Raw genomic sequence first — 25,522 nt, 5'->3', positions numbered from 1 at the left:
GTACTTAGGGATCTGGCTCCCTCTGAGCCTGGAAGAAGTAGTAGAAATATCTGAATATTTTAACTATTTATTCCTTGTAAACAAAAGAAGATAGAAGCAGGCAGTAATTAATTAACTATAGAAATAAATCAATAAGTTATACTCCATAGAGTTTAAAAAGAATAATACATTTCATGAAATGAAATGTGACTGCAAAATCTGACCTATTTTATTCAGTTTTCTGATGTAACAGACTTCATCAGAACAGTTCTATCACAACTACATCCACAACAATTGGTTAGCTCTATTTTTTTCTTTCTATGTTTTTTTCATTGTTCTTATGAGCTCTGGCTAGTTCAGTAGTATACTTATGTTCCGTCATTCTTTTATTCAACGGCTATTTATCATGTGCCTACTATGTGCCAGGCTATATTATAAGTGCTAAGTATACAGCAGAGGAACAAACCAAACAAAAATATCCTGTTCTTATAAAACTTACATTCTTGTTGGGAGGAAAACTGAAAAACAAATATTGGATGTCAGGTGGTGATTAGTGCTATGCAAAATAATAAAGCAAACCTAAGAGGAGGGCAACAGACACATGGGTGGCAAGCGTTAGGGGTATGTGCTACTTTAGATAGGAGTATTTAGGGTAGTTAAATAGGGTAGTTAGAGAAGGCCTCTGCATCGTATCTTAGGCCGCTGAGATTCAAATGAAATGAAGGATGTCAGGAGGAATTGATCGCACTCTAAGTGAATAGCAGCAATACAAAGGCCTTTGGGTAAGACAGTGCTTGGGTTATTCAAGGAACAGCAAGAAGTCCAAAAAGGCTAAAGCAGAGTGAGGGAAAGTCGAGGATGAGGTCAAAGACATAGTTGGGAACTAGATAATGTAGGGCCAAGTGGGCTAAGTCAAGACCTTTGAATTCACATTATGATAAAAAGTAATCTAGGTTTTTACATTTTTTGTTGCAGAGTTTCCATTTGTAAACTGAAACATTGATTAATATACTGCTTATTTAGACACTTTGATACTAACTTTGTAGTGGTAGAAGCAGCTAGCTAGAAAAATAGAACAGGAATTAATACATCAATCGTGTAACAAAGTTATATCAAGACAGACTAGCTCTTGGTAGATGGCTTCCTTTTTGGCATGATAATGTCGACATTTAAAAAATGCTTTCAGATCTGTGATCTCATCACACTCTCATAACAACCCCAAGAGATAGGGGGGACAGTTGGTATTACTGACATTGAAACGGAGGGAGTTTGCTGGCTTACCCAAAGGTCAATCAGCATATGAATCATTATCAGAGGCACAGACTCCTGACTCTGAATGCATTACCCCCTCATCGCCTGCTAAAAGGACTATTGGGTAATCTTTTGACTCAGAGGTCAGAAGGTTGAATCAACCAAATTATTAGCTCATTCCTCCCTTCCACTTCCCAAGGGCATAAAAGTATGCACTACAGAATGAAGTGAACAAAGGTGGAGGGGAAGCCCTTGCTTTTTTCTTTTCCTTTCTCGCTCTTTCTTCCAGAACAGCCTTTATACTTAGAAAGCATAGCTGTATTCTTAGAGAATGGCTAGGCATGCAGGACCACAACCATCTTGAAGACCATAACAGTTGAGGGGCCATCCTTCTTCCCACCACTCTAGAAGGGTACAGCAGTCACTGTGAGTCCTACTTGTTTTGCTCAATATTCTAATAAGTTAAACCTCTGTTGCCATATGCTCAATTTACAGTATATTTATGATCATCTTCCTAATGATATTTGGTAAAAAGCTAAAGTACTCCTCAAAAATGACACAGTTCCCTTTGACAACTGGAATGCTGATTTAAACAGAGGAGAGTTGTTTTTGGGGATGGTGCCAAGTAATTGAGTGGCCAAGCCAAAAAAAAAAAAAAATTCAGGGTTTCTGAATTCCAGAAGTAGAGAAATAACCCATGTATTGTTGCAACTTCTTTCCCATGACAAATGCTGGCTTTTCCTAAGGCCCAGTCCTCAGTTCTCTCCCATCTCACTCTATATTGTCTCCCTAGCAAGCTCACCCATAACCACAGTTTAACTACCACTGGCACACAGATGAGCCCAATCTATATTTCCATCTCGGACTGCTCCTCTGACCTTTAGGACTGTATATCCAACAGCCTACTTGATCTCTCCTGTAGGATGTCTTAAAGCCCCCTCAAACTCAACTCACTCCCCAAACCTGGTACTCTTCCAGCCTTCCTTATCTTAGTGGCTTGCCCTACCATTCCATCTAGTTGTGCTTAGGAGTCTTTTGATACCTCCCGTTCCTCCCCTCAACTTCACACTTGTGTTTTGCAAAATTCTGCTTATTCTACTTCCTAACAAAATTCAGAATGTATCCACTTCTTTCCATCTCCATTATCACTATTGTACTCACCTCTCACCTGGAGTACTGCAGCATTTCCTAATATCTACACAGATCTACTCTGGCTCCCCTCCAATCTATTCTGATTATAGTCAGGATGGTCTTTTTGTAAGAAATGCTTTATCATCTTCATACTTAAAACCTTTATGGCTTCCCACCACCCTTCAGTAAAACACAAAACTCCTTAATGTGGCCTACAAGGCCCTGTGTGATCTGGCACCTGTTTAGTTTCCAACGTCACCTGAAACGCCATTACTGTCCACACCACAGCTACATTTATCTCTAAGTTATTCATGTCACCATGCTTCCTCCTGATATGGGGACTTTGCATATTTTGAGTTTTCTTTTTTTTTTTCAGATGGAACCCTTTCTCCTTTTTTTCTCACCTAACATTTATTCATGCTTCAGATCACATTTTGAGCAATCTCTTCAGGGCAGCCTTCTTGATCCTCCTCACTAGGTCAATCCAGCTGTTATAAAGTATCATAGCACTGTGTGCTATGCCCTTGGCATAGCATTTGTCACAGTTGCTTTTTACATTTGTTAGTGTGATTACTTGATTATGTTTTTTCATGAAAAAAATATTTATTGATCAACACCAGGGAGTGGCAGCCTGCATGGAAAGTGCCCTAGCCCTCTTCCTTTTCAGGGGCCACAACACTGATTCCTTAGCAACCACCTCCCACCCCCACCCCCACACCCTATTTTATATAGTCAGGGTCTTGCTCTGTTGCTTACACTGGAATGCAGTGGTGCAAGCATGACTCACTGAGACTGGCTCACTGCAGCCTCTTACTCCTGGGCTCAAGTGATCCTCCTACCTCAGCCTCCTGAGCAGCTAGAACCACAGGTGCACACCACCACACCCCGCCCTTTTTTTTTTTTTTTTTTTGTAGAGGTCTCCTTATGTTGCTCAGGCAGGTCTCAAACTCCTGGCCTCAAATGATCCTCCTGCCTTAGCCTCCCAAATCACTGGAATTACAGGCATGAACCACAATGCTTAGCTTGAAGCCCTTCTTTCTATGTGGCTTTGGGCTTACTCTCTGGAAATATCCAAAGAACAGAGCAATGGGGTCCCTCTGTTATGAGGACTCCTTGCTGCCCCTCCAGCCTGCCTACCACTGAGGTCTTCTTGACTTCGGACAGTCAACCTCCCTTCGGAAGGGCTGACCTTCCAAGGGTATGCCAAGGAGCAGCTGACCTCAGAGACTGGCATCCAAGTTCCTGATTATTTGATTATCATCTGTCACTAAATTGTGAGTTCCTTGAGAGCAAGAACTCACCATGGTATTCCTAGTGTTTACCACAGTGCTCAGCACATAGTATGCTCTTTTTGTTTTTGAGATAGAGTCTCACTCTGTCGCCCAGTCTTGAGTGCAGTGGCACAATCTTGGCTCACTGCAACCTCCACCTCCTGGGTTCAAGCAATTCTCCTGCCTCAGCCTCCCGAGTAGCTGGGATTACAGGCACCTGCCACCTAACCCGGCTAATGTTTGTACTTTTAGTAGAGACGGGGTTTTGCCATGTTGGCCAGGCTGGTCTCAAACTCCTGAGCTCAGGTTACCTACCCACCTTGGCCTCCCAAAGTGCTGGAATTACAGGTGTGAGCCACCTCGCCCAGCCTGCACATAGTACACTGTTTAATAGATATATGTTGCATGAATGACTGAACATGTTTAAGGACATTAGGTCAGTAATTGTTTTCCTCTGGGAGCAAAGTACTAAACATTTTCAGTTTTCTCAACTTCTTTTTTCTTTTTCTTTCCTTCCTTCTTCCCTTCCTTCCTTCCTTCTTTCCTTTTTTTTTTTTTGACAGAGTCTCACTCTGTCACCCAGGCTGGAGAGCAGTGGTGTGATCTCGGCTCACTGCAACTCCGCCTCCCGGGTTCAAGTGATTCTCCTGCCTCAGCCTCCCAGGTTGCTGGGATTACAGGTGCCCGCCACCACACCTAGCTAATTTTTTGTATTTTTAGTAGAGATGGGTTTTTGCCATGTTGGCCAGGCTGGTCTCGAACTCCTGACCTCAAGTGATCCTTCCACCTGGGCCTCCCAAAGTGCTAGGATTACAGGCGTGAGCCATCGCGCCCAGCTATTTTCTCACCTTCTTTAAACCACTGACTGGATTCCATATCCATGCCCAAGTTCAAATAGTTGTATACATTTTATAACAGTATGTTCTATGATGGTAGAAAAATAGATCTAGTCATGGCTCCCATAAATTTAAATACCAGTTTAAAGAGAAGAATAAATAGAGTTTTGCAGCTGGAATTTCTGATGTGAATCTCTGAAACGAATGTCACCTTATAGTGCCACTAGAATAATTTAAATTTTAACATTTTTCCATTGTGTTTTGTTTTTTCCATTTTGGTTTCCTTTTTTTCTTTTTGGGAGTTTTGTTCTGTCTCCCAGGCTGGAGTGCAGTGGCTCAGTCATGGCTCAATGCAGCCTGGACCTCCCAGGCTCGAGCAATCCTCCCATCTCAGCCTCCCGAGTATCTGGGACCACAGATGCATGCCACCACGCCTGGCTAATATTTATTTGTAGAGATAGGGTCTCATTATGTTGTCTTGGCTAGGCTTAAACTCCTGGGCTCAAGCAATTCTCCTACTTCAGCCTCCCAAAGTACAGAGATTACAGGCATGAGCCACCACGTCTGGCATTTTTTTTCTGTTTTAAATAGATTTTATTGTTTAGGGCAATTTTAGGTTCTCAGAAAAATTAAGCCAGAAAGTACAGAGAGTTTCCATATCCCCCCTGACCACCCTAACCTCAGCCTCCCACTATCAACATCATGAGCCAGAGTGGTACATTCGTTACAATTGATAAAGCTATGCTGACACATCATTATCACCCAAGGTCCATAGTTTACATTAAGGTTCACTCTTGGTTTTGTACATTCTGTGAGTTTGGACAAAGGTATAATGACATGTACCCACCATTAGCATAGCATACAGAATAGCCTCACTGCTTAAAAATTCCCTGTGCTCTGCCTATTCTTTCCTTCCTCCTCACTATCCCCTGGCAACTATTGGTCTTTTTACCATGTCCATATTTTTTTTTTATTTTCCAAAATGTCATACAGTTGAAATCACACAGAATGTAACCTTTTCAGATTGGCTTCTTTCACTTAGCAATATGCATTTAAGTTTCCTCCATGCCTTTTCATGGCTTGATAGCTCATTAGTTTTTAGAGTCAAATAACATTTCATTGTCTAGATTTGCCACAATCCATTTATCCATTCACCTACTGAAGGGCATCTTGGTTGCTTTCAAGTTTTAGCAGTTGTGAATAAATCTGCTATAAACATCCATGTGCAGGTTTTATGTGGACAGAAGTTTTCAATCATTTGGGTAAAAGTCAAAGAGCACAAGTGCTGGATTTTATGGTAAGAATATGTTTAGTTTTGTAAGAAATCACCAGATTGTCTTCCAAAGTGGCTGTACAACTTAGCATTTCCATCAGCAATGATTGAGAGTTCCCGTTGCTCCACATCCTCACCAGCATTTAATGTCAGTGTTCTGGATTCTGGGGATTCCAATAGGAGTGTAGTGGTATCTCATTATTGTTTTAATTTGTATTTCCCTAATGATATAAGATGTGGAACATCTTTTCACATGCTTATTTGCCATCTGTATATCTTCTTTGACTAGGTGTCTGTTCGGGTCTTTTGCCCATTTTTCAACTGAATTGTTTGTTTTCTTATTGTTCTGTTTTGACAGTTATTTGCATATTTTGGATAACAGTTTTTAAATCAGATATGTTTTTTCCAAATATTTTCTCCTAGCCTGTGTTGTGTCTTGTCATTCTCTTAACAGTATCTTTTGAGGAGCGTATGTTTTTTATTTTAATGAAATCCCATTTATCAATTATTTCTTTCATGGACTGTACCTTTGGTATTGTATCTAAAAAGTCATCACCATACCCAAGGTCATCTTGATTTTCTCCTATGTCACCTTCTAGGAGTTTTACACTTTTGCATCTAACATTTAGCTCTATGATTCATTTTGTGTTAATCTTTGTGAAAGGTGTAAGTCGTGTCTAGATTTTGTTTTTTGCGTGTGGATGTTCAGTTGTTCAGGCACCATTTTTTTTCTTGTTTTTGTTTTTAAAGATGGGGTCTTGCTCTATTGCCCAGGCTTATCTCAAACTCCTGGGCTCAAGCAATCCTCCCTGCCATAGTGCTGGGATTACAGATGTGAGCCACCATGCCCAGCTGAAGCACCATTTGTTGAAAAGACTTTCTTTGCTCAATTGTATTGTCCTTGCTCCTTTGTGAAAGATCAGTTGACTATGTTTATCTGAATCTATTTCTATGCTCTTTAGTCTGTTTTATTCAATTAATCTATTTGTCTTTCTTTTACCAATACCATACCATCTTTTTTTTTATTTTTTATTTTATTTTTTATTTTTTGAGATGGAGTCTCTCTCTGTCGCCCAGGCTGGAGTGCAGTGGCGCGATCTCTGCTCACTGCAACCTCCGCTTCCCGGGTTGATGCCATTCTCCTGCCTCAGCCTCCTGAATAGCTGGGACTACAGGCACCCACCACCACTCCTGGCTAATTTTTTGTATTTTCAGTAGAGACGGGTTTTCACCGTGTTAACCAGGATGGTCTCGATCTCCTGACCTCATGATCCTCCTGCCTCGGCCTCCCAAAGTGCTGGGGTTACAGGCCTGAGCCACCGTGCCCAGCCTACCATACCATCTTAATTACCATTGCTTAATAGTAAGTCTTGAAGTTGGGTAGTGTCAGTACTCCAACTTTGCTCTTCTCCAATATTATGTTGGCTATTCTGGGACTTTTGTCTCTCTTTATAAACTTTAGAATCAATTTGCTAATATCCACAACATAATCTCTGGGATTTTGATTGGGATTGCATCGAATCTATTCATTAAGTTGTTGGGAAGAACTGATATCTTGACAATATTGAACATGGATTATCCCTCTTATTTAGTTCTCTGAATTTCCTTCATCAGAGTTTTTTTTTTTTTTTTTTTTTGACGGAGTCTTGCTCTGTCACCCAGGCTGAAGTGCAGTGGCACAATCTCAGCTCGCTGTAACCTCCGCCTCCTGAGTTCAAGCAATTCCCTGCCCCAGCCTCCTGAGTAGCTGGGATTACAAGCACCTGCCACCACACCCAGCTAATTTTTTTGTATTTTTGGTAGAGACGGGGTTTCACAATCTTGGCCGGGCTGGTCTGGAACTCCTGACCTCATGATCCACCTGCTTCGGCCTCCCAAAGTGCCGGGATTACAGACGTGAGCCATCGTGCCCAGCCTCATCAGAGTTCAATAGCTTTCCTCGTATAAATCTTGTACATATTTCACAAGATTTATACCTGCATATTTCATTTTTGAAAATGCTAATGTAAATGGTATTGTGTTTTTATTTCAAGCTCCACTTGTTTATTGCTGGTGTATGGGAAAGTGATTGACTCTTTTACATTAACCTCACATCCTACAACCTTGCTGTAATTGTTTATTAGTTCCAGGACTTTGTTTTGTTTTTGTAGTTTCTTAAGGATTTTCTACATAGATGATCATGTCATCTGCAAATAAAGTTTTATTTCTTCCTTTCCAACTTATGTATCTTTTATTTCTTTTTCTTGTTTTATTGCTTTAGCTAGGACTTCTGATACAATGTTGGAAATAAGTAGTGAGAAAAGATGTCTTTGTTCCATACCTTTGCAAACAAGCTTCTAGTTTCTCACCATAAACTCTGATGTTAGTTGTAGATGTTTTGTAAGATGTAGGTTTTTGTAGATGTCCTTTATCAAGCTGAGGAAGTTTTCCTCTATTCCTATTCTGCTCTGAGTTTTTTTTTTTAAATCATGAATGGGTGTTGGATTTTATTAATTGCTTTCTCTCCATTTGTTGATATAATTATGAGACTTTTCTTTTTTGCTTGTTGATGTAATGGATTATATTAATTGATTTTTCAAATGTTGAACCATCCCTGTACACCCGGTATATCCCACTTGTTTGTGGTGAATGGTTTTTCAAAAATTCTTTGTTGGATTTGATTTGGTAAAATTTTGTTGAGGATTTTTGCATCTATGTTCATGAGAGTTGTTGGTTTGTAGTTTTATTTTCTTTTAATGGCTTTGTCTGATTCTGGTATTAGGGAAGAGCTGGCTGAGTTAGGAACGAGTTAGGCAGTATTCCTTCTGCTTGTATATTCTGAAAGATATTGTAGATAATTTGTATAATTTCTTTCTTAAATGTTTGGTAGAATTCACCTTGATAGAATTTACCATCTGTGCCTGGTGCTTTCTGTTGTGGAAGGTTATTAATTATTGATTCAATTTATTTAATAGATTAAGAAATTCTCTATTCTTATTTAGATTGTCTATTTCTTCCTGTGTGAGTTTCAGCAGATTGTATCTTTCAAGGAATTGATCTGTTTCATCAAGGTTATCAAATATCTTTTTCGTAGTATTTCTTTATTATCTTTTTTTTTTTTTTTTTTGAGACAGTGTCTTACTCTTTCTGTCATTCAGGCCAGAGGGCAGTGGTGTGACCACAGCAGCCTTGAAATCCTGGGCTCAAGTGATCCTCCTGTCTTAGCCTCCTAGGTAGCTAGGACTACAGATGCATGCCACCACACCTGGCTTCTTCTTTTTTTCTTTCTTTCTCCTTTTTTTTTTTTTTTTTTTTTTTTTTTTTGTAGAAACAAGGTCTCTCTCTATTGCCCAGGCTGATCTCAAACTCCTGGCTTCAAGTGATTCTCCTGCCTTGGCCTCCCAAATGCTGTGATTACAGGTGTGAGCCACAACACTCGACCTCCTTTATTATCATTTTAATGTCCATGGGACCTTTAGTGATGGTTCCTCTTTCATTTCTGATCTTATTAATTTGTGTCATCTCTTTTTCCTTAGTTTACCTGGCAGGACGTTTATTAATTTTATTGATCTTTTCAATGAGCCAGCTTTTTGGTTTTGTTGATTTCTTTATTGATTTCCTGTTTTCAATGTTATTGATTTCTGGTCTAACTTTCATTATTTATTTTATTCTATGTACTTTGGATTTGATTTGCTCTTCATTTTCTAGTTTCCTTAGGTGGAAGCTTGGATAATTGCTTTTAGATTATTCTTTTTTTTCTTTTTTTTTTTTTTGAGACGAAGTCTCGCTCTGTCGCCCAGGCTGGAGTGCAGTGGCGCAATCTCGGCTCACTGCAAGCTCCGCTCCCCAGGTTCACGCCATTCTCCTGCCTCAGCCTCTCCGAGTAGCTGGCACTACAGGCGCCCACCACCACACCCGGCTAATTTTTTTTTTTTTTGTATTTTTAGTAGAGGCGGGGTTTCACCGAGGTCTCGATCTCCTGACCTCGTGATCCGCCCGCCTCGGCCTCCCAAAGTGCCGGGATTACAAGCGTGAGCCACCGCGCCCAGCCATCGAAGCTTTTTTTAGTGGTTGCCTTAGAGTTTTCAATATACCTTTACAATTAAATTCAAGTCACATTCAAATAACATTTCACTAATTCACATGTAGTGCAAGTACTTTATAATAAATTATCCCTAATTCTTCCCTCCTGTCCCTCGCATTATTACTATCGTTTATTTCACTAATACACAAGTGTACGTAACTATATATCTATATACACGTAAATGTGCATATGTAATCTAATCCTTGTTGCTCTTATTATTTTGAACAACTATTACCTGTTAAATCAATTAAAAATCAGTAAATAAAAGTTTTCCTTTACTTTTTTTTATTTCATCTCTAATGCTTTCTCTTTCCTTATATAGATCCAAGTTTCTGATCTATATAATTTTCCTTCCCTCTGAAGAACCTTTAAAACTTCATTTATTTATTTATTTTCTTTGAGACAGTATTGTGCTGTCACCCTGGCTGGAGTGCAGTATAGCGAGCTCGGCTCACTGCAACCTCCGCTTCCTCGGTTCAAGCAATTCTCGTGCCTCAGCCTCCCAATTAGCTGGGATTACAGCCATGAGCCACCACTCCCAGCCTAAACCTTTTTTTTTTTACAAAGCAAATCACTGTCAACAAATTTTCTCAATGTTTTCTTGTCTGCAAAAGTCATTATTTCTCCTGCACTTTTGAAGAAACTTTTTACAGGATACTTAATTCTAGCTTGGTTATTTTTTTTTTCTCTCAACACTTTAAATATTTAACTCCACTCTTCTTGCTTGCATAGTTTCTTAGAAAATCGGGCTGGGTGCGGGGGCTCACACCTGTAATCCCAGCACTTTGGGAGGCCGAGGCGGGAGGATCACGAGGTCAGGAGTTTAAGACCAGCCTGGCCAATATCGTGAAACCCCATCTCTACTAAAAAATACAAAAATTAGCTGCGCGTGGTGGTGTTCACCTGTAGTCCCAGCTACTCAGGAGGCTGAGGCAGGAGAATCACTTGAACCCAGGAGGCAGAGGTTGCAGTGAGCTGAGATCGTGCCACTGCACTGCATCCTGGGCACCAGAGTGAGACTCCATCAAAAAAAAAAAGAAAGAAAGAAAGAAAAAAGAAAATCAGATGTCATTCTTATCTTCACTCCTCTATAGGTAAGATGTTTTTCCCTCTGTCTTCTCTTAAGCATTTTTCTTTATCTTTGATTTCCTGATAATATATGCCTACATGTAGTTTTTTTTTTTTTTTTAATATTTATCCTGCCTGACGCTCTCTGAGCTTCCTGGGTCTGTGGGATGGAGTTTGACATTAATTTGGGAAAATTCTTTTTTTTTTTTTTTTTTTTTGAGATGGAGTCTCGCTCTGTCACCCAGGCTGGAGTGCAGTGGCGCGATCTCGGCTCACTGCAAGCTCTGCCTCCCGGGTTCACGCCATTCTCCCGCCTCAGCCTCCTGAGTAGCTGGGACTACAGGCGCCCGCCGCCGCGCCCAGCTAATTTTTTGTATTTTTAGTAGAGACGGGGTTTCACCGTGGTCTCGATCTCCTGACCTCGTGATCCGCCCGCCTCGGCCTCCCAAAGTGCTGGGATTACAAGCGTGAGCCACCGCGCCCAGCCCAATTTGGGAAAATTCTTAGTCATTATTCCCTCAAATATTTTCTGTTCCTTTCTCTTTTACTTCTCCTTGTTGTACAAAGGGTCTTCTAAAAGTTCATGGAAAGTGTGTATTATAAAAAACTATACATGACTTAAAAATTATTTGCACCAAAGTCACCCTAACTTGTTCTAACATGTCTGAACAGGTTCTAGTTTGAAGAACTAAGAAGCGTAAGACATCAGTTTGAAAACAGTCTTTATCAGAACAATACGAATTCTGCTAAAATTGAAGCAAGAACTAACATTACATTTGTGATGAAACTTGGGTGGAATAATGGTGATATAATTGATGTTTTATGAAAAGTTTACAGGGACAATGCCCCAAAGAAATCATCAGTTAACAAATGGATAACTCATTTTAAAAAGGGAGAAGATTATATTGAAGATGATCCTGCAGCAGCAGATCATACACATCAATTTGTGAGGAAAAAATTCATTTTTTCGTGCCCTAATTGAAGAGGACCAATGATTAACAGTAGAAACAATAGCCACACCATAGACATCTCAGTTGGTTCAACATACGCAATTCTGACTGAAAAATTAAAGGTGAGAAAACCTTCCACTTGATGAGTGTTGAAACCATTGCACCCAGATCAGCTTCAGACAAGAGCAGAGCTTTCGATGGAGATTGTATTACGTTTCTTTAAAATTATTTTTAATTATTGTAGGTACATAGTAGGTGTACATATTTCTAGGGTACATGAGATATTTTGATACAGGCATACAATGAGTAATAATCACATCATGGAGAATGGAGTATCCATCCTCTCAAGCTCAATGGAAATTTTTTTTTTGACATTTTCATCATATACTTTCATCCTTTCATTTTACTAATGAGGAGAATGCATTGCCTATGGTCTCATAGCAAAGTGAGGACTAGGTTGGGACTAGAACCAGTAAAGGTTGGGACTAGAACCAGGTGTTTCGACTAGTCTTGTATGCGTCCAAGTGCACCATACTTGGTGGTTTTGAATTCTTAGAGCTGAGTCTTGTGTGGTTAGGGGGTCATGTGCAACTTTGCTAGTAGGGAGTTCGCTTCTTAAAAAAATTTTTTTTCAGCTCCCCACACATCTAAATATTTTGTGAGGAGATACTTTGAAAGGGTAAGTCTGGCTCCATGAATGTCCCATCTGTATAGCTGTGAAGTATCCTGATTCAGAAGGGTCCTGGGCTCTGGCTCTGTTTACTTTTCTGTTTGTTTGCTTGTTTTTTTTTAAATTATACTTTAAGTTCTGGGGTACACGTGCAGAACGTGCAGTTTTGTTACATACGTATACACGTGTCATGGTGGTTTGCTGCATCCATCAACCCATCACTACATTAGGTATTTCTCCTAATGCTATCCCTCCCCTAGCCCCCCACCCCCCGACAGGCCCTGGTGTGTGATGTTCCCCTCCCTGTGTCCATGTGTTCTTATCGTTCAACTCCCACTTATGAGTGAGAACATGCATTGTTTGGTTTTCTGTTCTTGTGTTAGTTTGCTGTGAAATTTTAAATAAGTGGGATCAAGATCCTGAAGCATGTCTTTGAAGAATTGTAACAGGAGATGAAACATGGCTTTACCAGTATGATCCTGAAGACAAAGCACAATCATAGCAATGTCTACCAAGAAGTGGAAGTGGTTCAGTCAAAGCAAAAGCAGACTAGTCAAGAGCAAAGGTCATGGCAATGGGTTTTGGAGATGGTAAAAGCGTTTTGCTTGTTGACTTTTTGGAGGGCCAAAAGACAGTAACATCTACTTATTATGAGAGTGTTTTAAGAAAGTTAGCCTAAGCTTTGGCAGAAAAATTCCTGGGAAAGCTTCACCCGAGAGTCTTTCTTCACCAGAACAATGCTCCTGCTCATTCCTCTCATCAAATAAGGGCAATTTTGTGAGGGCTTTGATGGGAAATTATTAGGCATCCACCTTACAGCCCTGATTTGGCTCCTTCTGACTTCTTTTTGTTTCCTAATTTTAAAAATTCTTTAAATGGCACCTATTTTTTTCTTCCATTAGTTATATAAAAAAGACTACATTGACATAACTAAATTCCCAGGGCCCTCAGGGATAGACTAGATAGCTGGTATTATTGCTTACAAAAGTGTCTTGACATTGATGGAACTTGTATTGAGAAATAAAGTTTATGTGTTTTTATTTTTGTCTTAAAAATTGTTTTAGACAGGGTCTTGCTCTGTTGCCTAGGCTGGTGTGCAGTCGTGCATTCAAAGCTCAATTAAGCTTCAAACCCTTGGGCTCAAGCAAGTTCTCCTTCCTCAGCTTCCCGAGTAATTACTACTATAGGCATGCACCGTCACCCCTGGCTTTTTAAAAGAATTTCTTTTGTAGATATGAGTCTTGCTATGTTGCCTATTTTTATCTCTTAATTCTATTTTTTCCACAAACTTGTTGAAGTCTCCTTGTATTTATGTTATGCATGTGTTATGTCTTTGTTTCATAGTTCTTGGACATTCTGTTTCTTTTTTTCAGTGTTTTTTTTTCTCTTTGCTTTTCAGTTTTGAAAGTTTCTATTGACATATACTCAAGCTCAGAGACTCTTTTCTCAGCTGTGTGCAGTCTACAAATGTGTCCATTAAAAATATTCTTCATTTCTGTTAACAGTGTTTTGATCTTTACCATTTCTTTTTTTATTCTTTCTTAGAATTTCCATATCTCTGCTTACATTACTCAGCTGTTCTTGTGTATTATCTACTTTTTAAATTAGAGCCCTTACCACATTAACCATACATAGTTTCTTTCAATCTACCAACTGATAATTCCAACTTCCCTTCCATGTATGAGTCTGGTTCTAACGCTTGCTCTGTCTTTCAAAGTGTCTTTTTTTTTGTTTTTTAGTATGCCTTATAATTTTTTGTTGAAAGCTGGCCATGATGTACAGGTACTGCGTGAAAGAAACTGTTCAACAGGCCTTTAGTGACATGGTGCTAAGGTTTTGGGAGAGGGGAAGCATTCTATAATTTTATAATTAGGTCTCACTATTTTAGTGATGCTGTGCCCCTGGGCTGTAAACTTCCAAAGCGCCTCTCTGTGTCCTCCCTTCCCCCCACCTTAGATGGGATAGAATGGCTGGAGGGGACTGGAGCTGGAGTTGGGTATTTCCCTTCCTACAGGCAGAAGGGTAGAGCAGACTGGAGTTGGCCATTTCCCTTCAGCCAGGTCAGTTAGGCTCTGATGAAACCCCAATAGGTTAGGTTCCAGTAAAATAGATTCTCTTGATGGCAGGCCTTGTTAAGAACAGAATGCTCTGGCATATTTCAAAATAATTACTTTCCTCTCGCTACTTGAAACCCTAAGGAGTTCTTCTCTGATCTTTACTGTGAGAACCTGGTAGAACTCCCAGGAGGTAAAACAAAGAAGTTTTCAGCTCACAGGCTTGTCCACACTGAGCCTCCAGCAATTCATCAATTACATTCTAGGTTTTCCTACCCTGTGCTGGTTCCCGTGGATGTTTCTGCTCAGGTAAGTTGTGATTCTCTGGATTCCCCTGCCTGTCTCTCCAATTCTGGGGGCAGCAGTTTGCACTGTGGCCTTACTTCCCCGACAGATGTAAGAAGAGTTGTTGATTTTTCAGTTTGTTCCGTTTTTTACTCAGTTAGGATGGAATGGCAACTTTCAAGCTCCTTACATACTGGACAGGAAACCAGAAATGTCTGTTGGGTTTTTAATGCCACTTTTCAATGTAGATGTTATCTCTGCAACTCTTAGATAAACATTTAAAACACAAAAGACAGTAATCTGATCTGCGTTAAAATGTGAATTGCTTACTGAAATATTGGCAAGGTAGAAAGGTAGGCACTTAATTGTGTACTAACTGTACAATAGATTAAATAGCTATTATTCTCCACAGGCAAAGATTACATTTTTTTGTAAGAAAAGAATTTCAACCTCAATGGGTGGAGCATGCAATAGTGGTTTGCTTTCAGAATACAGAGACTACACCCCAAAACATTACTTTTTATGTTTACCCAATTTCGACATCATCATCTCTTCCTTTTGTATTATTCAAAGAGACACTATTGGCAGAGACCTCCGCATGTGAAAGAGTGACTTGAAGGGTCTCATTAGTGATGCAGCCCTCTCTATACCAGTGTGCGTAAGAACGTCTAGTAATCATTTCTGTGGTTTTTCAGGGTTTACAGCTCTGAAGTTCTATTTCAACTTGCAGACTGTCTCTCCCAAACTTCCTTATCATTCTTCCCTGACAAGAATCCTCTGCTCCTTTTAGTCTAGTTTCTGGACTCTTCCCAGTGTGCCCTCTTTATTCCCAGTCTCTATCCTTGCTCATATTGTTTCTTCTTCCAAGGATGCATTCTGCCCTACTCTGTGCCATCCAGCTCAAATCCAGACCTCTGTGAAACCCTCCACTATTCTGGCCTTTTTGGACTTATCTTGACTCTTCTAGTCTGCTCCACAGCATTCAGCCTTTTTGTTTTGTTGTATGGCTTCCTTTGTCTGATGTATTCAGAGCCTGTCTCCTCAATAAGAGATTATATCTTGTCTCTTTCATATGCCCCACAGCATTTAGTACAGTGGAAGGCACATAGCAGCTTTTGCTTGTTGATGACTTGCTTAATTGTTGTCTGACACATTGGAGTGTTTACTGCTATGGATGTCTGAAATTCTATAGTTATGAAAAAATTGTCAAAACTTTGCTTTACTTTGACTATATGGCATTTTCTTGGGAATAGGGGCTACCTGTATATAGTTACCCAGCTTGTGCTTGCTATGTGAAACCTGTTGGAATGGGTATCAAAACTATTATAATTCCACTTACCTTCATTCAAAGACTTTTCTGGTTTGTCATTTGATTTTTTTAAAATTATTTTTTATTTTTGTCGGGACATAGTAGGTGTATATACTTATGGGTTACGTGAGATATTTTGATATAGGCATGCAATCCATAATAATCACATCAGGATAAATGGGGTATCTGTAATGGTGTGAAGAGGCCTATTTTCTTTTTTTTTTTTTCTTTTTTTTTTTTGAGTCGGTGTCTCGCTCTGTTGCTCAGGCTGGAGTGCAGTGGCACGATCTCGGCTCACCGAAAGCTCCGCCTCCCAGGTTCACTTCATTTTTTTTTCTTTTTGTATTTTTAGTAGAGACAGTGTTTCACCATGTTAGCCGGGATGGTCTCGATCTCCTGACCTTGTGATCCGCCCACCTCAGCCTCCCAAAGTGCTGGGATTACAGGCATGAGCCACCGTGACCGGCCCGAAGAGGCCTATTTTTATTGAAAGAAACACTGGTTATTGAAAGGAGCATGTGGCTCCCTATAAGTGTTTTTAAAAGGATATTTAGAGGCTCCCAAGGAGGTTAAAGTAAAAATAAGCTACATTACTTTTCTGAAGGAGAAGTATCCTTGTTAACTTAGGTGACTGAGGAAGGCTAACTGTAGGGAACTTCCAGAGAATGAGACCTATAGCCAGTTACTATGCTGTTAGACAAGATTGTTCAAAGGATTCTCAGTGGAAACTATTATAGTGTGTCTTTAGACTTGGGAGGTAAATGATGGCTCAGGTATGGAGTAGTATTCTTCTAAGATGGAGACAGGTTTAAGAAATCTCAGATCTTATTAGAATTGAATCCTAGAAAACAAAAATTATATAACCTAAATATTCCAGATTTTTCCTGCTGGTAAAATGAGATCACATGTACACTTGTATCCAAATTTCATCAGCTGCAAGCCCTCACCTGCTCACAGAGGAATTTAAACCCCTTCTAAGGACTCTCTAGTTATTTCTGGCTGTTTTCAGAAGAGTTGTTTGCCACATGTGTTTGTAACAAGTTCACTTACATTCTTATACTCTAGTCTGCTAGGCAAAGCACCTTATCACTGCCTCTGCTGCAGATGCCCTTTGTGCAAACAGCATTGTCTGTGCCAAGGGTACTGGCTCCCTATTTTCACAAAGTTTCCAGTCCTTGAGGTACTGGGATCTAGGCCCCTCACCCAACTCTACAATAATTTTCTAACTTTGTACCTAAAAAGCATTATTTCAGCCCAGAATCACATAAAGTCCTTCAAGAAAATGACCTTCTCCTCTATCAAGCCTCAAATCCAAAGATTCAGCCATAGCACCAGCACTCTACCTTACCTTCTTTTCTTTCCAGCTTTCATTATCTTTTGCTGTGTGCTCCAGCAAATAACAACAAATGCAAATCAACTTATCACTCCTCCTTCAGCCCAAACCCCAGTCTCCATGCATATAAACTTATGCAAATAGATAAAAGAAGGGATGGGAGAAGTGTCATCTAATTTCTCTCAGACAAGGTTCTGGCACTACCTTCACCCCCAGCCAAGACACTGCTACACATATAATAAAACATAGGCTATGTTTCTATTAGAGCTGGGTGGGAATAGGAACAGCAATTCAGAGGAAGGAAATAGTGGTATAAAAGGAACCACCACCTCAGAAAGAGGATTACACTTTGAAAATGTTCGTGGTGGCCGGGCGCGGTGGCTCATGCCTATAATCCCTGCACTTTGGGAGGCCAAGGCGGGCTGATCACAAGGTCAGGAGTTTGAGACCAGCCTGACCAACATGGTGAAACCCTGCCTCTACTAAAAATACAAAAATTAGCCAGGCGTGGTGGTGCGTGCCTGTAATCCCAGCTACTCAGGAGGCTGAGGCAGGAGAATCGCTTGAACTCGGGAGGTGGAGGTTGCAGTGAGCTGAGATGGTGCCATTGCACTCCAGCCTGGGCGACAGAGTGAGACTCTGTCTCAAAAAATAAAAATAAAAATAAAAATAAATTACGTTAATGGCACCACCTGTCTTTCTTTTTACTGGTATCTTTAATTTTTTCAGGTTTAATTTCAATATTGGGTCAAACTCTTTTGTTTCTTCATATTTAGACCCGGAAGAAGGCAGAAATTCATATTCATGGCTGAACAACTACTAGGTAAAATTTTTTTAAAATCACAAAATGCTATGGAGAGTGACTGACAATGTTGGATTTGGCAGACCATTTTGCCTTAAAATAATTCTATTTCATATCTGCAGATGAAGCCTCTGTTCCATATATTGGTGGAATATCTTTTCAGGGCAAAGCAGTCTTAATATTAAGACAGTATCACTCTTGAACTGAAGTTTTTGCAACACTGATGAAGTGCAGGTAGCCCTTTCTAATGTAATCACAATGTGCAGATTTTCAAGCTGAAAAAAGTAGTTTAACTATTACCTTATGTCTTGAAGTAGAAGAATTTACAGACTTGATTTGTCAGATAGCATTACCTATGAGGGAAATGACATTGAACTCCACTTTAATTGGTATGTAGTGAATAGACAGACAAAAGTGGAGAGGAGGAAAGCTCTGGAAGCTGTGGGTGAGAACAAAGGAGATCTTAAAGTCATAAGAATTCTTGAATATTAAGAGTTGCTGACAACATAGAAGAGAGCTGGGAGTTAGTAAAAATATTATAAAAGGTGGAAAGTGTTATAATGATAAAGCAAATGACTAGATTGACCTAGAACAGCGATTCTTAACTGAAGGAGATTTTGCTCCCTAGGGGAAGTTTGGCAATATCTGAAGACTTTTAAAAAATAAACTTAAAAAGTTTTTACAGTAGTTTTAGAGTTACAAAAAAGGTTGCAAACATAGTACAAAGACTTGCATATATCTTCACTTAGTTTCCCCATTGTTAACGTCTTATATTGGTGTGATGTATTGTTACGACAAGAAAGAGATATTGACACATCATTATTAACTAAAGTTTATACTTTATTTCCGTGTCCTTATGAGAGGTGACAGCGTGCTGGCAGCCCTTGCAGCCCTCGCTTGCTCTCGGCGCCTCCTCTGCCTGGGCTCCCACTTTGGCGGCACTTGAGGAGCCCTTGAGCCCACTGCTGCACTGTGGGAGCCCCTTTCTAGGCTGGCCAAGGCCTGAGCCAGCTCCCTCAGCTTGTGGGGACGTGTGGAGGGAGAGGCGCAAGCGGGAACCGGGGCTGCGGGCGGCGCTTGCCGACCAGCTGGAGTTCTGGGTGGGCATGGGCTTGGCGGGCCCCACACTTGGAGCGGCTGGCCGGCCCCGGGCAATGAGGGGCTTAGCACCCGGGCCAGCGTCTGCGGAGGGTGTGCTGGGTCCCCCAGCAGTGCCAGCCCTCCGGTGCTGTGCTTGATTTCTTGTCAGGCCTTAGCTGCCTCCCCGCAGGGCAGGGCTCGGGACCTGCAGCCCACCATGTCTGAGCCTCCCCCACCTCCGTGGGCTCCTGTGCGGCCCAAGCCTCGCTGACGAGCGCCGCCCCCTGCTCCACAGTGCCCAGTCCCATCCTCACCCAGGGGCAGAGGAGTGTGGGCGCGCAGCGCGGGACTGGCAGGCAGCTCCACCTGCGGCCCCAGTGGGAGATCCACTGGGTGCAGCCAGCTGGGCTCCTGAGTCTGGTGGGGACTTGGAGAACCTTTATGTCTAGCTAGGGGATTGTAAATACACCAATCGGCACTCTGTATCTAGCTCAAGGTTTGTAAACACACCAATCAGCACCCTGTGTCTAGCTCAGGGTTTGTGAATGCACCAATCGACAGTCTGTATCTAGCTGATCTAGTGAGGAAGTGGAGAACTTTTTGTGTGGACACTCTGTATCTAGCTAATCTAGTGGGGATGTGGAGAACTTTTGTGTCTAGCTCAGGGATTGTAAACGCACCAATCACCACCACGGCCAGCTAGTTTTTGTATTTTTAGTAGAGACAGGGTTACGCCATGTTGGCCAGGCTGGTCTGGAACTCCTGACCTCAGGTGATCCGCCCGCCTCAGCCTCACAAAGTGCTGGGATTATAGGTGTGAGCCACCATGCCTGGCCAATTTATCTAATGTTATTCTGATATGGGATTTGAGGGGAGGCACCATAGAGGTGAAATGCCATTCTCATTATATCATATCTAAGACTATCAACATGACATCACTGATGATGTTAATCTTGGCCACTTATCCAAGGTAGTGTTTGTGAGATTTTTTTTTGGGGGGGAGGGACAGTGTCTTGCTGTGTCGACCAGGCTGGAGTGCAATGGTGTGATCTCGGCCCACTGCAACCTCTGTCTCCCAGGTTCAACCAATTCTCCTGTCTCAGCCTCCCCAGTAGCTGGGATTACAGATGTGTGCCACCACACCCGGCTAATTTTTGTATTTTTAGTAGAGGTGGGGTTTCACCATGTTGGCCAGGCTGGTCTCAAACTCCTGACCTCAGGTGATCTGCCCCCCTCAGCCTCCCAAAATGCTGGAATTACAGGCATGAGCCACTGCACCTGGCCGAAGTTTCTTCATTGTAAAGTTATTTTCCTGCCTTTCCATACTCCACTCTTTGAAAGCAAGTCACTATGTGCAGCCCTCACTCAAAGGGTGAGGAATTATGTACTACCTCCTTGAGGAAAGTGTATCTACATAAATTACTTAGAATTCTTCTCTGTGGGAAATTTGTATCTTCTCCCATATCTATTCATTTATCCATCATTTCTTTACATCAGTATGGACTCCTGGATATTCATTACAGTTTTTTTTTTTTTATTTTTGCAAAAGGACTGGGGTGGGTGCTTCTGGCATCCTGTGGGCAGAGACCAGGGATGCTGCTCAATATCCTATAATGTACAGGACAGATCCCCACAAAAATAATTATCTGGCCCCAAATGTCAATGGTACCGAGAATGGGAAACCCTGCCCGAGAGTCTCTGACTACTCTCTCTGCTACTCTCACAGTCTCATACTCTGTTAGGAGGTGCTGCTTATGGAAATGCAACTCTAAGTTTACAATTGAAGTCAGTGAATAAAAGTTGTGTTTTCAGAAAGCTTTGTTGGAATTTAAAAAGCAAATAATTATTTTGGTGTTCTGTAGACATCCAGTAGGAGATTTTGTCTCTTTAAGGCTCTATATAAACAAAATGAGCTGAAAAGTTGAGGCAGTTATCCAGACTACTCAAATCCAATGGTATCCTCCACCTACCACCCTGTTATTGAAGAAAAATTTTGGCTCAGTGTGTACAGATTGGCAGTCGGTATTGGCAGAATTTACTGAATATTTACTTAACACCAGCGTATGTGTTCCAGAGGCTGGGGAATCAGGAGAGGCTTTGGAATGAGGCTGGAGGTGGGAAAGGCGAAATTAAAAAGAAAATGCCGCCACCTTCAAAGTCTACCTCCCTACATGGCATCTATTCACTTTCCTGCCTTGCATTAGAACAGCTGTACCCTACCAAGATCAGTTTTGCTTCTATAAGACATTTGGCAATCTCTAGACATGTTTCTGGTGGTCACAGCCTCGGAGAGGGGTGCTACTAGTATTTAGCAGGTAGATATCAGGGATGCTCTTAAACATTCTGCAATGTACAGGGCAGCTCCTCCCAAAATTATCCAGCCCAAATGTCAATAGCGCTGAGTTTGAGAAATGCTGGGCTAGAAGGAAAAGAAAACAATCTTTCAGGTTGATCAAATTAATTTCTGACAACCAAAGGGAAGTATATGTTTTGGTATATCCCCTCTTAAATGTGTGTGTGTGTGTGTGTGTGTTGTTTGTGTTTCACCAATCCCTTTTATCTACTGCTTTGACCAGATTATTCTTGGTGTTGTAAACATTTCAGAGCATAGGTGAACTTAAATAAAATCAGACTTTTACCCTGGACTATACTACCCTGAAAAACCAGTTCCTCCTCACCTCTCTGACTTCTTTCCATGTCGCCTCTGCCCTTAGTTCTCTAGTTATCTACGATCCGTCCAGTTGTACAAGGCCCAAGCCCAGATTGCCAGATTGCCAGATTGGCTTTATGACTTTTGCTCTTGATGATGTTTTTGTTTTGTTTGTTTGTTTGTTTGTTTTTTGAGACAGAGTATCGGTCGGTCTTGCTGCTCAGGCTGGAGTGCAATGGCGTAATTTCGGCTCACTGCAACCTCTGCTTCCCAGGTTCAAGTGATTTTCCTGCCTCAGCCTCTTAAGTGGCTGGGATTATGGGCATGAGCCACCACACCTGGATAATTTTGTAATTTTAGTAGAGACAGGGTTTCACTATGTTGATCAGACTGATCTGGAACTACTGACCTCAGGTGATCCACCCACCTCAGCCTCCCAAAGTGCTGGGATTACAGGCGTGAGCCACCATGTCTGGCTCTTGATCCTTCTGACTAGACCATTCGTTCCTCGACCTGGGCCTGACTGGGTCCCTTTTATTATTCGCATCTTAGCTCAAATGTTGACTTCGCAGCTAGGCCTTTCTAAATCACCCTATTTAAAGTACACCTTAAGGCTAGGCGCAGTGGTTCATGCCTGTAATCCCAGCAGTTTGGGAGGCCGAGGCCGGTGGATCGCTTGAGGTCAGGAGGTGGAGACCAGCCTGGCCAACTTGGTGAAATCTCGTCTCTACTGAAAATACAAAAATTATCCGGGCATGGTGGCACATGCCTGTAATCCCAGCTACTTTGGAGGCTGAGGTGGGAGGATTGCTTGACCTGGGAGGTGGAGGTTGCAGTGAGCCAAGATTGCACCACTGCACTCCAGCCTGGGCGACAGAGCAAGACTGTGTCTCAAATAAATAAATAAATAAGTAAGTAAATAAAATGAATAAAAATAAAAAATATACCTTGAGGCTTGTCCAAAGGTAGTAATTTATCTCAATTGATTGTTCACAGTTAGTTACAGATCAAACTCCTTGTTCTACTCTTTCCCACCTTCTCACTACACTAGACTAAAAAAAAAAAAAAAGTACAGCTTTACACAAAAATGCACCTTTAATCTCATAGTCACGTTTTATGTTGTCTACGACACATCATTTTCTGAAGTTATCTCGTTTGGTTGTCTTATACATCAACATACAAGCTCCCTAAGGGAGGTGACCTGTCTCTTGAGTTTGGCACCATATCTGTGTTCCCCACTTCCAGTTGGTCACAAAGTCACAGTTAAATAAATATTTGTTGAATGACTGAATGACTGCATGAATGAGTTTGAGGTAAAGATTTAAAATTTCTTGAAATTCTAAATTTATGGAACACATTTTTTTGTTGTTGTTTCCTTAGCCTCTTAAAAATGGAAATTTGGGGGCCGGACACGGTGGCTCACGCCTGGCCAGAATATGGAATTTTTAAAAGAACCATTTATACTTTTAATGCCACACCATTTAGGAGCACATGACATAGTATGCAAATGTGGTTAGATCACAAAATGATGTATTTGTTTATATTGCATGTAAATAAAAATTTATTCAAATAATTATAAATTTAAAGTTGAATTAATAAAATAATTAAAATTTTATCCCTATATGTTGCCCATTAGAGAGAAGCAGAAAAACCCTTGAGGACAGATAAAAATATTGATGCTATAGTAAAACAAATTAAGATGTTATGTCTTAACACTTAGGGTTCTAAGCAGATATAGAAAATATTCATTCTGGCCTGGCGCGGTCGCTCACGCCTGTAATTCCAGCACTTTGGGAGGCCGAGGCGGGCGGATCACAAGGTCAGGAGATCAAGACCATGCTGGCTAACACGGTGAAACCCAGTCTCTACTAAAAATATAAAAAATTAGCCGGGCATGGTGGCGGGCGCCTGTAGTCCCAGCTACTCGGGAGGCTGAGGCAGGAGAATGGCGTGAACCTGGGAGGCGGAGCTTGCGGTGAGCCCAGATCGCGCCACTGCACTCCAGCCTGGGCGGCAGAGCGAGACTCCGTCTCAAAAAAAAAAAAAAATCATTCTTAGAAAATTAGTCAAGTTAAATGAGCGACAAAAACACCTCATAACTCTTCAAACCTAAATTTTACCCCAAGGGAACCTGGTCTACTCCGTTTTATTTTCTGAGATATTATTTTCTGCAGTATCTTCTCTAATGCTTCATTACATGAACTTTTGAATATTGAAAGTTTACAATCTTTTGCTTCATTCTTTCGATGCAGTTTATTTCTTTTTAATAATAATTTGAGGTGAAATTCAAATAACAAAATTAACCATTTTCAAGTGAATGATTTACTGGTATTTAGTACAGTCACAATGTTGTGCAATCACCACCTTTATCTAGTTTCAAAACATTTCTATCTCTCCAAAATGAAACTCCTTATCCACTAAGCAATGTCTTCCCTCTCCTTAGCTCCTGGCATCCACTATTCTGCGTTGTGTCTCTACGAATTTATTTTCGAGATTTTGTTTAAATGGAATAGTACAATAAGTGATGTTTTGTGTCTGACTTCTTTTACATAACATATTATTTCCTTTTTTTTTTTTTGAGAGAGAGTCTTGCTCTGTTGCTCAGGCTGGAGTGCAGTGGTGTGGTCTCAGCTCACTGCAGCCTCTGCCTCAGCCTCCTGAGTAGCTGGGATTACAGGCACGTGCCACCACACCTGGCTTTTTTTTTTTTTTTTTTTGCATTTTTAGTAGAGATGGGGTTTCGCCATGTTGGCCAGGCTGGTCTCGAACTTCTGACCTCAGGTGATCCACCTGCCTTGGCCTCCCAAAGTGCTGGGATTACAGGTGTGAGCCACTACGCCTGGCCTAATGTACTATTTTCAAGTTTCATCCATGCTGTAGCGTGTATCAGTACTTCATTCCTTTTTATGGATGAAAAATATTCCATTGTATAGATGTACCAAATTTCTTTGTCTAGTTATATGCTGATGGTCATTTGGAGTGTTCCACCTTTTGGCTTTTGTAAATAGTGCTGCTATGAACATGAGTGTACATATATTTGAGTACTTGTTTTCAATTTTTTTTTTTTTTTTGGACAGAGTCTTGCTCTGTCACCCAGGTTAGAGTGCAGTGGCACAATCTCAGCTCACTGCAACCTCTGCCTCCTGGATTCTCATGCCTCAGCCTTCTGAGCAGCTGGGATTACAGGCATGTGCCATCACACACAGCTTTTTAAAACATTTTTTTAAAAATTTTTAGTAGACATGGTGTCCGCCTTGTTGCCCAGGCTGGCCTCGAACTTCTGGTCTCAAGTAATCTACCTGCCTTGGCCTCTCAAAGTGCTGGGATTACAGGCATGATCCACCATGCCCAGCCTCAATTATTTTGGGTATATACTTAGGAGTAGAATTGTTGGGTTATTAGTAACTCTATGTTTAACTTTTTGAGGAACTGTTGAAGTGTTTTCCATAACAGCTGCACCACTCTGCATTCCCACCAGCAATGTAGGAGGATTCCAATTTCTCCATATTCTTGCTAA

This window comes from Nomascus leucogenys, chromosome X (genome assembly GCF_006542625.1).
Source record: "Nomascus leucogenys isolate Asia chromosome X, Asia_NLE_v1, whole genome shotgun sequence".
Taxonomy (NCBI): domain Eukaryota; kingdom Metazoa; phylum Chordata; class Mammalia; order Primates; family Hylobatidae; genus Nomascus; species Nomascus leucogenys.
This window is presented reverse-complemented; position numbering follows the sequence as displayed.